Source organism: Vulpes lagopus, chromosome 9 (genome assembly GCF_018345385.1).
Source record: "Vulpes lagopus strain Blue_001 chromosome 9, ASM1834538v1, whole genome shotgun sequence".
Lineage (NCBI taxonomy): Eukaryota > Metazoa > Chordata > Mammalia > Carnivora > Canidae > Vulpes > Vulpes lagopus.
Window position 1 is genome coordinate 44,216,554 of NC_054832.1, and position 13,735 is coordinate 44,230,288.

The window sequence follows — 13,735 nt, forward strand, 5'->3', positions numbered from 1 at the left end:
CAGAGATTCCCTGCCATGCTGTTGAACAACAGCCCCTAGATTTAAAGATCCTACTTCAATCTTCTTCTCTCCTAGGAGTTCCTTTACCTTTTTCCTATTCTGGAGGGTGACCCACTCACTACAAATCTCTGCATGGACTCATGCTATGTGGGACATTCCCCTCTCATACAATTCTGTCTAAGCACCACACAAGAAATTTGTATGTTATTGCCTCCCATAGTCATTACTGTTTCCTTGATCAGACCCCAGTCCCTTAAATGAACCCCATACATGGTGTCCTCTAAAACTTGGAGCTTGGTCTCCCAGACCTGGAACCTGGCACTCCATGTTCAGAATCCCAATCTCTAAACAAGGAACCTGGCCCTATAACCATTGACTCTGTCACTCTATACCCAGAATATCATTCACCAAGAAAGGAATCTGGTTTCTCTGATTTGAAAATTAGAACTTCATATGTAACCTTTGCACAGTGGCAGTATCATACCCAATGAGGTTTATCCAAGGCAAGATTATTGCTAATTGAGAACTTCATATATAGAATATCAATCTCTAAATATGAAATATCAATCTCCAAGTGTGGAACCAACCTTATATGCAGGCAACCAGCACTCTGTACTTTCAGGATTGATTTAGGTCTTCTGGATATGAATCCTGCCTTTCCAGGCATAAACTCTGATCCTCCAGAGAAGAACCATTCCTAAAGGAATAGAACTTGGACTGAGGCATAAAAACATAGCTTTCTAAAGCATGCACATTGCTCCCAACCCCCAGATGTTTAATGTGTTAGAGATAGTTGTCTCTGAATTGTGAAATTTGAGTGGTTTTAATTTTGATTTGTGTGTGTACGTTTGTGTTACATGTTTTTGTCTGTAGTTATTATGTAATTTAAAAGGAAGTATACATTTTCACAGGATAAAGAATGCTTCCTTTTATCAGAAAAATAGATAATTACATAACATATACGCTGGTTTACAATGCAATCCTTTAAGAAAGTCTACAATCTGTTGCATGTAATTTTCCATTGCTATAGCTCTTATGCCATCTTCTGGTCTAAATATAATTCAACTATTTGGGAATGTCTAGCATCAGTGGTTAGTACCTCAATGTTACTTCAGAAACTTTACTCCTCCTATTTACTGCAAATATCTATTTGCACATCAAGTGTAAAATTTAAGTCAGCAACTTAAAAATTTATGATCACATAAAGTTTAATATGGTGGGAAGAGAATATTGGAAAATCTTCAGAGATAGATTGAAATAAATACATTCTTGAGTAAACCCACATAAACCTAAAACAGTATAAATGTATTTCTAACTATTGATTTAAAAAATAAAAATATTGATTTAGATACACTATAGAAAAAGCATAGGATTTGGAGAAAAAACTAGCTTTGAATACCATTTTTGCCACTTATTTATTAAACAATCTTTATAAACTCACTTAACTTCTCATCTACCTTATTTAATCCCTATTAAATGAAGAGAATAATATCTTTCTCAACTGCCTCTAGCTCTTCTTCCTGCTTAGTCTTGAACTTTTAATATATTATTATTAATCAGTATGTGTTACTATCTGAACACTAAAGACATAAGAGATTTTAATTTAGGAAAAAGATAAACCAGTAACACCCCAGGATAGAAAAAAAAAAAAAAGCTGCTCAGAGTTATTTGACATTCTAGTTAATATTCTGGAATTTTGAAAAATATGTTAACTATGTGAAAAGATAAAAGGGATAAGAGTTGGTAAAACAACACTTTCATATCCAGTACACATGCAGGATTTTCACAGTTCCAGAAAAGAATAAAACTCTGAGTGCCAAAATTGATTGAAAGAGGTGATGTGGAGACATAAGAAGATATAATATTAAAGGTTAGGCTCACTAATCAGAATAAAAGATCACTCATCTCCTGATGATGGTTTTCAAAGTCAAATCCTTCAGGTGCAGAAGCTGACAGCTCCCAGCTGTTCCATCTCTGGTCCAAAAAAGAAGCCTAGAATATCTGCTCAGTCATTCTTACCTCCTGTTATAACTAGACCCCCAATTTCTCCTACGGACTCTCATGTGATTTACCCCCTTGCTCCCAACATCCCCTGTTTCCTCAGACAAGATTTCAGATGTCATTCTACATTTATTTTGGAATGTGTGTGATAAATGATTAACATTTATCCATTAGTCCAAACACCATCACCACTGGTCAGCATCAGGAGAATGGGGCCTTATGTTTTGGTTCACCATTTAAAATCCCAGAACGTAAGGATATTTAACATAGTAGATGCTCAGCAAATACTTTTGGAACAATGATTAAATAAATGCAAAGAAGAAAAAAGGTAAAATGACAAAATATAAGAAAGAAGTAAGAGCTTCTGCATTTGGTTCATAGTATATATTTCTGGTGCCCATGATACTGCGAATGCATCATTTCACTCTGCTTTTATGGTTAAATAAGGGGATTATTATTATTAATTTTTTAAAAGTAAAAGTACAGGGATCCCTGGGTGGCTCAGCAGTTTAGCCCCTGCCTGAGGCCGAGGGCGTAATCCTGGAGTCCCGGGATCGAGTCCCGCATCGGGCTCCTTGCATGGGACCTGCTTCTCCCTCTGCCTGTGTCTCTGCCTCTCTCTCTCAATCTCTCTCTCTCTCTCTGTGTGTCTCTCATGGATAAATAAATAAAATCTTTAAAAAAAATAAGGTAAAAGTACATTTTACAGGGAAAATTTAAAAGTATAATAATTACAAAAAATAATATAATAATTACTACCTTCTAGAATGATTCTCCATAATATTTTGGCATGTTTGACCCTAGCATGTTCTGTGATTATGCTTTTAAAAATAAGCATTATTTTAAGTTAAGAAAGTAAGTATTATATGAGCATACAATTCTGCTCTTTCCCAAATGTCTTAGAAACACATAATTAAGACAGAACATAAAGACTCCTAACTCTGGGAAACGAACTAGGGGTGGTAGAAGGGGAGGAGGGCGGGGGGTGGGGGTGAATGGGTGATGGGCACTGAGGGGGGCCCTTGATGGGATGAGCACTGGGTGTTATTCTGTATGTTGGCAAATTGAACACCAATAAAAAATAAATTTATTATTAAAAAAAAGAAACACATAATTATTAAAGTAACCTATGCACATTAGCTGACTTTAAGAAAGCAGGACTTGAGGTCTTTCATGCCTTTTGGGAAGTTATGGACCCATCTTCTACATTATCAGCTTCTGTATGTAGAGTGAGAGCCACGGCCTTCTAATAAATAGAGTCGTAATGATGACACTCCATTGTTGAGAAAGGTCTAGTTTGAGATCTATAGTCTGTCTCCTATGACAGAAAAGTGTGTAAAACACTTTAATAGGATAGTCACTGGAAATGTCTAACTTTTAACCTTCAGATTTTATCTAAAAACTGTTTGGGAACAATGTTCTTTCTCATTTATAGTGTATTGTTCACTGAATCACCTATACAGTTTTATGAAGAAAGGAAAGCATTCTGTGCCATTTTCCCAGAGTCCTTAAAAGTAATATGGTCTACCTTGGATTGGGGTGGATGGAGTAGAGGCTCTGGTCCTCCTGACCAGATTGATACAGTCGGCCGCTAAACAAAATCAGTTTTCAAAATGGAGCCAAATGTCCTTCAATTTCACATGGATAAGTTTCTTTTTTTTTTTTTTAAGACTTTATTTATTTATGAGACACACACACACACACACACACACACAGAGAGAGAGAGAGAGAGAGAGAGAGAGAGAGAGAGGCAGAGACACAGGCAGAGGGAGAAGCAGGCTCCATGCAGGTAGCCCAACATGGGACTCGATCTTGGGTCCCCAGGATCACACCCTGGGCCCAAGGCATCGCCAAACCTCTGAGCCACCCAGGCTGCCCCAAATATTTCAATATAACTTAAACCTGCTGCTAGTTGTATAATCTCATTTCGATGTTTTGCTTTATACCTCAGTGGCAAGTCATCTATGTATTACCTATGTATACTGTTAGGTAGATTTATCATAATGAAAAGAATCTACACAATTTAAGAATTGACTTTTGGGATTATGTTTACACCTTCATGGAAACTTTTTTTTCAGAAAAACGCTTTTGAAAACACAGTGGCTGACACTGTATATGTTTTATAATATACATGTATACCCAATTTTTCAATAGCAAGTGTCTTTTTATATTATTATTCTCTTTAAAAAAGTATTATCTTACCTAGAAAAGAGATGCTCCTCTCCAACCATTGCCAAATCCCCTTTCTTTTTATTTATTTTATTCATTTTATTTTATTTTATTTTATTATTTATGATAGACATAGAGAGAGAGAGAGAGAGAGAGGCAGAGACACAGGCAGAGGGAGAAGCAGGCTCCATGCCGGGAGCCCAACGTGGGACTTGATCCCGGGACTCCAGGATCGCGCCCTGGGCCAAAGGCAGGCTCAAAACGCTGAATCACCCAGGGATCCCCACCAAATCCCCTTTCTATAAGAACACTACAATTGTGGTTTATCAGAAAACAGTTTCCTTTTGGTCAAAATATGTGAGGGAAATTGGATTAAATTACAATTCTTTTGTTTTGCCCCTCTATGTTATGGGATATATGTACAATCTTTAAAAATTTTTTCTGTTGGTGACGGGCACTGAGGGGGGTACTTGACAGGATGAGCACTGAGTGTTATGCTATATGTTGGCAAATTGAACTCCAATAAAAAATATACAAAAAAATTATTTGGGGGGAAAATTTTTTTTCTGTTGATATCAAGGCAGCCTCATTCCTTTCTTTTTTTTCCCATTCACTCATCTGTTAAATGTTTATTGAAATTTTACTAAGTACTAATCACAGCTCTGGATACCAGGTAAACAGCTGAAAATGAGATAGACATGGGCCCTCCCTCCTAGCCTCACTCTGTTCACTCCAAGCAATAAAGAGCCTCTGTGTCTCTATTTAAGAAAATCATGTCACCAACTGTGGAGACTTAAAATAAGATCATAAGGTAGGGGACACTGAATAGAATTAGAATCAGGGAATTAGTCCTGATTGCCCCAGACACAAAGATAAGAGAGGGTAAGAGAAGCTGTGTGAAGCATTTTATCACCTTCCTTTAGGTCAGCTTGGCCTGAAACCCCAATTCCCACAGACTCCTCTCCATGCTGGTCTTCTACTCCATCACCACACCCATGCTGATTTATTTTTCTGTTCTGACATTTTCCATGACATCAGAGCAACTGAAAACGGTCCCTGGTCTGTGCTGAAGGCCTACAACAGCAATTCCTTCATGGGGAAGTGGCACAGCTGTGTGTCTGAATAACAGTTTTGGACTTAATAAACTAGATTGAGCAGCATCCTTGATTGAAACAAAGTGGAGGGCAGCCCAGGTGGCTCAGTGGTTTAGCACCACCTTCAGCCCAGGGTGTGTGTAATCCTGGGGTCGGAGAATCAAGTCCCACATCAGGCTCCCCGCATGGAGCCTGCTTCTCCCTCTGCCTGTGTCTCTGCTTCTCTCTCTCTATGTGTGTGTCTCTCTATTTATTTTTAAATAAATAAAATCTTTAAAAAAAAAAAAAAAGAAACAAAGTGGACTAGCCTTTTCATAATGAAGCCCACTGAGATCCACATTGCTCCTGATTGGACTCTATCCCAGATTCCGCAGGACTGACCTAGGGAGCTGGGTCACTGGACTGAGCCTTCCTCTCTCTCTCTCAGAGCAATGAAGGTTCCAGAGCACGGTCAGCAGCCAGCAGCAACAGGCCCCTGACTGATGCTTGTCAGGACGAAATAAAGTTCTTTGGCATTTGGGAAACAAACATAGGAAAGGAAGGTGTCATCATTGTTTTTATTTTCACAAATCCTTAAGAGTGATACCAACTCACATTATCCAGAAGTGGGGTAAAATCATAAACCTCCGTAGCCTTCACAGCACAGAACTCAGGCTGGTTAAGCAGACTCAGGCGGGCCCAGGGAACCTGAACACTCACCTGCCCATTGGCTACCCCTCCTCCTGGAAGCTAATTTTGTTCTACAGGCTGCTATTCTGTTCTAACCTGAGAGGCTTTCCTGAAACATCTTTACCTTGATGTCTATGAGGCCTGCCATGGCTCCCAGGCCCTCCTGTCTTGTCCTACTGATTAAGTCACTTTTCCTGAATATTGGAAAATAGCACTAGGCAAAGCTGAATCTGTCTTTCATCCCCTCTCCAGACCAAGGCAGGGCAATTGCTCTTCTTGCTAATTATGCTTGAATTTTGCCTCTCAACTCCCAACATCCTCCACTGGACGCTTGGCCAAAAGCGCCAACCATAGCCATCAGCAAGCCAGGGCATCCTAGGTCCTGCCATTCTCAGCTCTTTCCCATGGGTCCTGCATGCAGCGTTTTTTACTGCCACTCCGCAGGACTGTAAGCGATGGGAAGACTATTCAATAAGTGACTGAACATCCTCCCTCCAAAAACAGCACTCACAGTATAATGAAAGGGTTTCCAAAAGACAGAAAGAGATATATCTACCAGCAAACAAGTAACCTAACAGGGGAAACAATAGCAAGAAATAAAAATTAGAAGCAAGAAAGCCAAGAGGCGGAGATAACTGATTCGGTGGCAGCCTAAAGAAAATTGAAACCTAAGCTTGTGTTAGGGGAAGCCAGGATTTAAGCTGAATCAGGGATTTAACTGCAGAGAGGCTTGAGAAATTAAGCCATTGGTAACTCTGAGAAGAGGTGATGCAGATGCAGCTGAGAACTGGGGAAGTAGTTGAAATGTGGTTAAGAACTCATTAGATTCCCAGACCTCCTTCCACTACCCTTTGCAGCAGGGGTAGTGACACCACCTTCCTTCAATTTAGGAGAAGCTGGTAGGTTTCTTCTTTGTGAAGAGGTTGAACCAGATAGATTCTGAACTCATGGACACAAGACATATACGTGGGTGGCGCCGTGCCATAAACTGGAAGATGAAGTGAAAGGCTCTATTCTGAATTACAGACCTCTCTACCCTTTTCCCTACTTGAGTCCTAGAATGCTATTTTCCAGGCTCATATCTCCCAAACAGGAGAATGGAGCATTCTTCCCTCAGGCCAAAGTTCTACAGATGATGAAGTTCTATCCCATGGAAACGGCCCAGCCAGTTACCCTTTAAAGAAGCCAACCAGACAATAAACACCCACACAAATATCCCATCAGCTGTGTAGGCTTCACTCATAAATATGATCAGTAGCCAAAGCTCAGCAGATACCAGACGAAAGCCATAGGCATGAAATGCCAAAGAAAACAGGTTGAAAAACAAAAAAAAAGGAAAAAGAAATTTTGAGGAAACAGACCCCCAAAGCCCCCCAAACTAAAAAAACCATAGAACTCTCTGGCCTGATCTCCCTCGGTGTCGACTATGTGCTCAGTCCTGAACCATGGGGAAGCAGAACAATCTGGTGGCCCTATATGAACACAATAGCTATGCCCAGATCAAGGGTTACAAACCAGGGTTCAGGGCCAATGACCCAAGATTATCTGAATTGATCAAGGTCTACCTGGGAAGAAGTGAAAGAACAACTAGAAAAGAAAAAGGCTCCAAGTCACTGGCTGAATTTAAAGAAAAAAAAAAAAAAGAACAGGAAGAAAGATTTGGAAAAATAGGGAGAAATTATTAAGGGGGGAATGAGAGCTCATCTATTTAAAAAAAAGGCAGGGAAAGAAAAGAGAAAAGAAGAAATCTGGTAGGTATTCTTCTTCATCAAGCTCTCATTCTTCTGACAGTTCTTCAGATTCTGAAGATGAGGATAAAAAACAAGGAAAAAGGAAAAAAAAGAACTATTCACGTATAGCTTCTGAAAATTCCATGTTGGAAACTGAATCAGACAGCCAGTAAGGATAGTTTAAAAAAGAAAAAGAAGTCAAAAGATGCAACTGACAAAGAAAAGGACATGAAAGGACTCAGAAAAAAAGAAAAAAAAGAAAAAAAAAGTTTCCTGAAGATAAACCTTTATCATCTGAGTCCTTATTAGAATCGGATTATATTAAGATGGTACAAGCAAAAAAGAAACACAGTGAAGAATGAGAAAAAGTAACAGGAAAAGAAAGGATAAGAAACACAATCAGAAGAAAAAGAAAGCTTCTAGTTCAAGTCCTGACTCATGCTCATGGTAGCATTAAGAAAAATCAGGATTCCCTTAGAAAGAAAGTGCAATATCTAAGGACATTTCAGTCGTGAGAATTATGACATAATCACTAAAATGCATGCATCTCCTTGTTTTCAGAATTAATCCTGGACTATTCAGTAGCCACTCAGAAGCCATGGTGTGAAAGGGCCATCATTGTTGCCCGCTGCCCAACTAGAGATGACTAGTTAACATTTTTGAAATAGGGATTGCATTAATATTTCAAAATCCTTCCTCTGTAGAGAAGTAGATTTTAATTTTTTCCCCCTTTTATACTTTTATTTACCTGGGGAAGGAGCTTTTAGGGTGGGGGGGGTAGATAGTTCGCTATCTTTCTAGCTAGTAGACTAGCCTGCTTTTTATCCTCGCACATCCTGTTTTTGTGGACACAGCAGCCATGCTTCAGCGGAGGTCAGAGCTGAGTATAGCTCTCTTGTCCTTTGACATCCTTGGACTCTGTTCTTTGTCGCTTAAGTGAACCAGAGAAACAGCCCTTTGCAGGATGACAGAGCCCCAGAAGCTCCGGGATTTACCTCTCCTTCAACAATATTGAATTCTTTTTAGCATTAGAATGTGTTAGAACTTGAATTAGTTTTGACCACATGTTGGCATTGGAGAGGAATCATTTCAAATAGACACCAGTACTTTCTGACCTTGTTAGCTACGGATTCTAAAATGTAGGTTTTATACTGCTAAGTTTTAACTAGTCAGGAAAATTTTATGTAACCAGTGATAGTTATTTTATTTTTGTATGAATTTTGTTTAGGCTGCGGTGTTTGGCTTCTATTAACTCCTTATTCTTGCTACCTTAAGTTCCTTACTGTGTCTAATGGCATACTTGCCAAGACACTTAGCATGTAAGAAAAGCAGGCTTTTGATTTGTTTTTTTAAACAGTTTCATATTGAAGCTGAGACTTAACCATAAACAAGTTGAGTGGCAGGCCCGGTATGCTATGTCTTGTTACACAAAGCTTTTGCCAGAATCTTAGTAAATACAATATTTTTAAAAATTTGCCTTTGTCTATTCATAACAAATTATGACAAGCTAAGTGAGAATTACATTATTGCTCTTCCTATGCCATATTTTACTAAGATTTTGTGCCTCATATCTACTGCTAAATTGTTTACCAGTAATGTTAAAAGGAATTGATAAATCATTTTCACTTTGTATTTTATATAATTAGGCAACATGAAATATAATGTATAATTTTGCCTGTTACAGAGGGTGTGCTAGTGATATGGTATATGCACAAAACATTTGGCATGATAAGGGGCTGAATAAATAGCTATTTTACTTTTAAAAACACATTAAGGGTGGCTCAGCAGTTGAGCGTCTGTCTTTGGCTCAGGGCGAGACCCTAGATTCCTGGGATCAAGTCCCACATGAGGCTCCTTGCATGGAGCCTGCTTCTCCCTCCTCCTGTGTCTCTGCCTCTCTCTCTCTCTCTCTCTGTGTCTATCAGAAATAAATAAATAAATAAATAAATAAATAAACTTTTAAAAACCCACCCCTATAGTTAGTGTCCTTAGAAAGGTAAGGTAGTGGTATGCAGGAAACACTATGCAATAAAAAAGGAGTATAACTTTAGGAACAACAGAAATCCTAGAAATTAAAAATATGATACAGAAGGGGGCTATCTGATAAACAGATCGGTGATAAAGTAGAGAAAGTTCCCAAAAAAGTAGTAATAAAAGAAATGGATTACAGAAGAAAAAAGGTTAGTTCAAGAGACTCAACATTCAAACTGTAAGAATTCCAAAACAAAAACAAATCCCCCAAAAACCAGAGTGGGGAGAATGAAAGGAAGAAAATTCATTTCAAGAAAATGGCTCAAAAATGAAGAACGTAAGCACTCAGATTTGAAAAGTCCTGGTGTTAGCGCTGCCTGCAGCCCAGGGTGTGATCCTGGAGACCCGGGATCCAGTCCCACGTTGGGCTTCCTGCGTGGAGTCTGCTTCTCCCTCTGCCTGTGTCTCTGCTTCTCTCTCTCTCTCTCTGAATGAATAAATAAATCTTTAAAGAAAGAAAAGGCCTGGTGATACCCAGCACAGGGAGTGAAGGAGGCCCAGATCAAGGCCTAACAGTGAAATAATGAGAGTAAAGAGAACAATGGGGGAAAGAGAAGACCCCAAAAGCTTACAAAGTTCAAATTAAAAAGAAAAAATAGAATCAAGATGGCATCAGACCTCTCAAGAGAAACACTGTAAGCCAAAAGGTCTCATGGCAATGTCTCCAACATTCTGTGAAAAAAGAATTTGCAGCTTAGAATTCTATACTTAGTTATCAAACAAGGTACAGGTGGAATGAAAACAGATTTTAGGTGTGTGTGATGGCGAATTTTGTATGTCAACTTGGTTGGGCCACAATGCCTAGATATATGGTCAGACGTCATTCTAGTTGTTTCTATGAGAGTGTTTTTGGCTGAGATTAAAATTTAAATCAGTGCACTCTGAGTAAAGCAGGTGTCCTTGCATAATGTGGGTGGGCCTCATCCAATCAGTTGATGAGCTGAACAGAACAAAAGACTGACCTCCCTTGAGCAAGAGGGAATTCTGCAGCAGATGACCGACTGCCTTCTAGACTTGAACTGCAACACTGGCTCCTTTCCAGGTCTCTGGGCTGACAAACCTTGGGCTTCAAGTGCAGTGTTAGCTCTTCGCTGGGTCTCTATTCTGCTAGCTCACAGAACTTGGACTTGCTAGCCTCCATCCTCACATGAATCCATTTCTTAAAATAAATCTCTTTATATATATATATATATATATATATATATATATATATATATATATATATATATATATATAAATACTTCCTATTGGTTCTGTTTCTCTAGAGAATCCTAATAAATACTTTATCAAAAATTTCACTTTCCATGTGCCCTCTCTTGGGAAGCCACTGAAGAATGTGTTGTACTCAATTAGGAGAGTAAACAAAGACAGACACTGCACCCAGGACATAAGGGACTTAACAGAGCTGGACGCATATGGGAATTTCCAGGCTAAAGGGGAAGGAAATGTCCATGGTGAGGCAGCTTTCCCACAAGCCAGAGAACAACTAGTTCATCAGGAACAGATGTGAGGGCTCCAGAGAGAATATCTAGGTCAGAGAGAGAGAGAGCAAGAGAGGCAACAAGGAGAAAGAAACTTGTAGACAATGGAGGGTTTGACTGTTTGGAGAGCTGGAGAGTTTGGGGGAAAATTAGTGATAGACACATAGAAAATAAGCAACTGAGAAAAAAGGATAATGATCTCCTGAGAAAATAAAAAGCAATGTAAGGAAGGATAAATCATCATAGTATAATACATAGTGGGTCAGTGGATGGAACATCAGATTGCCATCTTGTCCAAGACTATGATTGAGAAATTGGAAAAATGGGGAAAAGGGAAATAGAGAAAATGATCTTTCAAAGTAGAAAGTCAATAGGTCATGTCTAAAATTTAGAAAATCAAATATAAGGGTTGCTTTGGTTTTTGAGAAATGAAAGCAAATATTAGGGGAAAAAAAACAGTTATAAAATGTAGCTAAAGGAATTGAAAGTGGTTGCCTCCTGGGAATAACAACTGAGAATCTGTAAGGATGGGACAGAAAATAGCCTTTTTCAAATTATAGACTCACAGAATTAATCTTTTAATAGAGATAACATTTGTGTATAGCTCTCATAAAAATAAAGCTAACATATAAAATTAAAATTAATTGGAAAAATAAGAAAAAAACTTAACTTTCATTACATATGTTGCTATGGTATCCGCTTGTAGAAAGAGGCAAGAGTGTTTTTGTCCTGCTTTGCCGGCCCAATTTTGTAACTTCTTCAGTCTTAAAATAGAATGTTTGGGTTCCATGACAAGATAGCAAATTTTTAAATACTTTTAGGAAAGAAGATCATTAAGAAACAGTGTCCACATTCATGGAGAGTGGATATTACACATATGCTTCTTCATCCATGGACTGTTCAAATTTAACAATGCAGAAAAATGTTAAAAGACAGTAGCCCACTGGCCAGATGTGACTTGCAGATATAATTTATGTGACTTGCATAGTTTTCTAGAAAACATTTAAAATTAGTTACCTGTATTTAACACGTGGAAAATTTAGCATAAAAATTTTAATCATTGGCTTCTCCTAGAGAATTGTAAGATAGGACTACTTTGGTCCGCATTCCCTCATTCACCCACATGCCATCACGTAAAAGAATAATGAAGCTCTTTATGCAATGAAAAAATATTCACAAACATATATTAATATGTTTTAAAAACCCCGTGAAGATATAGAATATTGCACGTAGTATGGTACCCTAGGGTAAGAAAGGAAAATATTTAAGTTTATGTATCTATTTGAACCTGTACAGAATAGCTCTGTACGAGCACACAAGCAATAGGTAACATCTAAAGACAGGATGTGGTAACTGGAACACAGGATGAAGGGAGATCTTTTCACTTTTTGTAACTGTTAAATACTGAACTATGTGAAAACACCTTAAAAAAAAGTACTTTTAAAAGTTCAGAATTTCTTAGCTCTAGAAATATAAATAAGTATATATCTGAATATGAGTAGGTAACATAGAAGTATGAATATATTTTTATACAGAATGTATTCTTTATAGTATATCTACCTATGAATATGTAAATGTTTTCCTCCTCTTTTTTATTTATTTTTTATTTTTTTAAATTTTTATTTTTTTGTTTTCCCCCTCTTGATTGTTTCATTCTCATTCCACTATTAGAAGACTGGAGATATACAAAATTAATTCTATCTTGCACTTAAAAACATAATCCTGAAAAAAAAAAAACCATAATCCTGAAAACTCCCAACTCTTTCACCAAGATTTCCCCTGTTCTTCTTTTGATCTTTATATGCACCGCTGAAGAGATTCCTTCCATGTCTGTACAATTTTATCACCCAAAGAAATGTTAGAGACACCAAATTAATGAATCTACACAGTGTTAGTTCTTGAGAAACTAAGAGTTAAAAATACCTATTTTCAATGGCAAATACAACACGTTTAATAATCTAATGAAAGAACTTTAAGTATTCCCTCTACTTGCATTTTTGCTAAACCATCTTACTGGTTATTTTTTTTTTCCAGTTGTATGTACTATGTTGGTAACTAGAAAGCCTCTTCTGATTGAGATGCTCAGAGATATCATACAGAATGATGATCTTAGTTTCCTTCTGTTGATGTTCCACCTTTCCTTAATCCTTTTCCTAATCCTTTTAATTTCCTGATTTCAATACCAAATAAATGGGGCTCTTGCAAATCTCAAAGGTAAGCGGGTGGCTGGATCTTCTGTACCTACTGAATCAGTCTTATATAGACAAACCCAGAGGTTGGGCAGATGTGGGAACCACACACCCAAGTACTTTCCGGGACCAATGCTGAGGTGACTAAACAATACAGCCATCTGCTCGGTGAATGGGAGGACCATTGCAGTATTAGAAGAGATCCCAATGCAGGATCAAGGACACTAGTAGTAGACACGAGAGGGTCCATTTTGGCCGAAGATCTGAAACGCTTCATAGAGAAAAGTAGATAAAGAAGAAATGAGGCTAAAGAGTTTCATCTTCACCTAATTTGATTTATTGGTCTCTAATATAGCAAGGTCATGGACTTT

The 13,735-nt window shown here is 38.1% G+C and overlaps 2 pseudogenes; both read left to right on the plus strand.

Moving 5' to 3' along the window:
* The first annotated feature begins 458 nt into the window (after positions 1-458).
* LOC121499225 lies at positions 459-581 on the plus strand (annotated as a pseudogene).
* A 6,797-nt stretch (positions 582-7,378) lies between these two features.
* Positions 7,379-8,313, plus strand: LOC121498590 (annotated as a pseudogene).
* The last annotated feature ends 5,422 nt before the right edge of the window (positions 8,314-13,735 follow it).